General features: G+C 40.0%; 1 long non-coding RNA gene across 1 annotated transcript; it reads right to left on the minus strand.

Annotated features, from left to right (window-relative positions):
* Positions 1–360: 360 nt before the first annotated feature.
* LOC123634692 lies at positions 361–1,992 on the minus strand. Its single transcript, XR_006733983.1, has 3 exons — positions 1,900–1,992; positions 1,283–1,410; positions 361–774 (listed from the first exon to the last, which is right to left on the minus strand). It is a non-coding gene; the product is annotated as an uncharacterized LOC123634692 (long non-coding RNA).
* Between the last annotated feature and the right edge of the window lie 1,589 nt (positions 1,993–3,581).

The following is a 3,581-nucleotide window of genomic DNA, read 5'->3' on the forward strand; positions in this document are numbered from 1 at the left end:
CTAAGTGGTATGCCCTGGTATTTCCATGGTCCTTCTTCTCTACTGTCATGGGATTCTTAGGTGGGGTTTTTTTGAGCCATTATCCTCCATTTGCAAAGATAGAAAGCAGAGGCAGGAGCTGGGACTGTGGGAAACTACCACCCAAGAATCCAAACTACAACATACTACAAACCACTCAAATAAGATGCCCCCCAGCAAATCCTGTCATTGGACAAAACAAAATGTAAACCACATACTCAAAAATAGCAAATATTGTGGGTGACAGGGACATCGGTATTTGGAAAGATAAACAAATGCAATTAAGAAACCAGGCAAAGTAAGCATGTCATGTAGCCTACAAAAGGCCAGCCACATTGTGTTTATTTTAATATTGTTTAACAGTAACACCTAATAAAGAGAGCATCATGATTGTGTGAACTAAATTTTCAGTCATAATGAATGCTACAAACTTAACCTTCCAAGTTTAAATAGGCTACAACGTCTTGGGAAAAATGCAAGAAAAATTATTTGATAAAGGTGACGGTTTTTCACACCTGAAAATAATGTTTTTCTTCCAGCCTATCTTGATCAACAGCCAGCAGCAACACATTGCAGATATAATCTCAAGACCTTGTGGCATGTACTTGTCACTACATGCATAACTTACTATGGACAGAGGATCACGGAGATTTTGAACATAATTTCCCACACGACAGGAGATTAAATAGACCACACTGGAAGAAGGCAAGAAGAAGCTAGGTCTCTGGAGTACCAAAAAGTAAACTTCAGCCAGTTCTGGAAGCAGATAAACAGCAGGAAATATACTTTCAGATGGGCTACTTTCTCAATAGTTTCTGCTTCAAGAACTCTAGGCAAAGTATGAGTTACTGGGTAAGAGTCATAGGAAAGGGGCCAGCCCTGGGAAGATTTGCAGTGGAAAGAAATTTATGTCTTTCTTTCTCCTTTCCTTTGTGATGCTACCTTTCTTGGGGTGTTCCCTCCCCCAGAATACCTTGCTTATCACCTCATCATAACCTGTTTTTGAGACTGCATTCCTAATATCTATAATGATTTGTTAAGTCAATACCCTACCTCTCAGTGCGTGTCTATAAATATTAAGCTTTCTCTCTATGCTGTGTTTACTAATGCAGGAATATCAGATATCAAGGAACAAGTAGAGAAGACAGTGGGGTATAAAAGAACTTTCCCAGTGTTTCCAAAACTATTCTATACAACAACCTACAGCATGGCCTTGGATTTGCTGTTTCCTTACTTGTGAAAACAGAATAATAGTAATACCTACTTCGCAGGACTGTTTTGAAGATTAAATGATTCATTCATGGAAAGTTCTAGAGCAGGGCCTGACACATACTAAGTTCTTAATGTATGTTAATTATTATTACCATATTATTATTTGCTGTCAATGCCTTTCTGAAATAAAGTCACACAAGAACCAGATTAGTTAAAAAATATATATGAATGAAAGTATGCTTGGGGCTGGCTTACAATGCAGAGGTTTTGGAGGTCAACCACCTGTGCTCACAACCTACTGTCACCACATGGCCACTGTAGGACACTGGGCCTCAGATTTCTAACCTGAAAAATGGAGAAACAATATCTGTCATACGGAGTTACTATGAGGATAGAACCTGCTAAGAAATGTAAAATACTGGACAGTGCCTGACACAGAATAAACACACAGTAAATGGCAGCAGGAAGAAAAGCATGTTCTTCAACCAGAACTTTATCTTTTAAAATTGGTTAGGAAGGACTGAGTGTTTGGGAGTGTTACTGTTGCAACAGTGGACTACAGATAACCCCAAAGATGTGATATAATTGAGAAAGTAGAGATCAAAGTCAGCCAGTCTCTGGACTGGAGAATATGTCATAGATGTGGGACCGAAATGGACTTCCCAACACCCCAGTCCTGAATTAAGCAGACTTGCACTCCAGTCCTTGGCTGATCTGGACTGCAGACTTCCTCTAAAGGGAGACGTGAACTTGTGCATCCTGTGTAGCAGTCCCCAACCAGTTTGGCACCAGTGACCAGTTTCATGGAAGACCATTTTTCCATGGACCGTGGGGTAGAGGGATGGAGGTGGAACTCAGGCAATGATGCAAGTGATGGCGAGCAGCTGTAAATACAGATGAAGCTTCACTCACTTGCCAGTGCTCACCTTCTGCTGTGTGGCCCAGTTCCTAAGTTTCATGGAAGACAATTTTTCTATGGATGAGGAGATGCAGTGGAGCTCTGTGGCCTGTTCCCTAACAGGCCATGGACAACTACCAGCCCACAGCCTGGGGGGTTGGGGACCGCAGCTGAAGAAAGTTCACACCAAAGGAGAAAAACCAACAGAAGCTGAGTATTACCAGCTTAGCTACTTCTTCCAAACACACTCCTCAGATAAATCATTTCTCTTCCCAAGGGGAGGATTGAATGAGTTTATGGCGAGAGGCTGGAAGCTTTTCTCCCCTATTTTTTCCCTCACCAAAGAGGCACAGAAATGCCATTCTCTCTGTGGGAAACCGCAGACTACCGAAGTTTCCCCTAACACTTGGCACTGACTGATATATATGTATGTTTTTATATCCATATGTTTTATATAAAGAATCTAAGTGGGAATATCCTCCAAAGTAATCTGATAGACACGTTATAAATACGAATATTGTTTATTCTCCCAGTGATAGTTTGTCTTCAAGATGATTGCCATCAATTCCTGCCATCCCTATATGTACACAGGTTTCCTCCATCTAGAGGTGAAGTTTGCTCCTTCACCCTGTTGAATCTGGGCTAGCCTGTGACTGCTCTGACTGGTAGAATACAGCAGAAGTGATGCTGCATGCCTTGGATCATAAGCTATCTTACAACTTCTGCTTGGCTCCTTTGAAATGTTTACAAGAGACCAACCCCCTTATAAAAATCATACTGTCTTGAAAGCTCCACACTGTGAGGAAACCCAGGCCAGCTATGTGGGGAATGAGATGCCTCACCAGCCCCTAGCTGGAAACCTGTGAGAAATTCCAAGTTAAAACCACCCAGCTGAGCCCAGTCAACCCACAGAATGAGGAAAAATAGTAATAATAAATAGTAATTTCAAGTGACTACATTTTGGGAGTTAGTTATGCAGCAATAGATAACCAAACACTCCCTTTATTAGACTCTATCAGATTTTTCACTGAGCCTGTATTTTTGTTGTTGTTTTTTTGATCTCACACAAATGGCATTTGAACAACTAAAACTAATTCTTACTTAGGAGACTTTAACACTAAAGATAGGTGATGCTTGGCATTTGTTTTAGTAGTATTTGAACAAAACAGAAAAATTTCTTCTGCAGTCTTCACAAAGGATTGGTCCTTAATCCTCAATTAAAATGCTTTATAAAAACAAATGAAATTGGGTTCCTTCTAGCAGGCTAAATGTCACATCTCTAATGCAAATAATAGATTTGATAACAGAGAGAATGAATATTTACCATGAAACTAATTTCCTATCATTTGATGCCAATTAAGATTGTAATTGCTTCCTCAGTATCACCAGATAATTCACAGTTTCAAGAAGTACGAGTATATTTGGTTACATATATTTAACTTGTGTAAACTCT

The sequence above is a fragment of the Lemur catta genome, chromosome 3 (genome assembly GCF_020740605.2).
Source record: "Lemur catta isolate mLemCat1 chromosome 3, mLemCat1.pri, whole genome shotgun sequence".
In the NCBI taxonomy this organism is placed as follows: Eukaryota; Metazoa; Chordata; class Mammalia; order Primates; family Lemuridae; genus Lemur; species Lemur catta.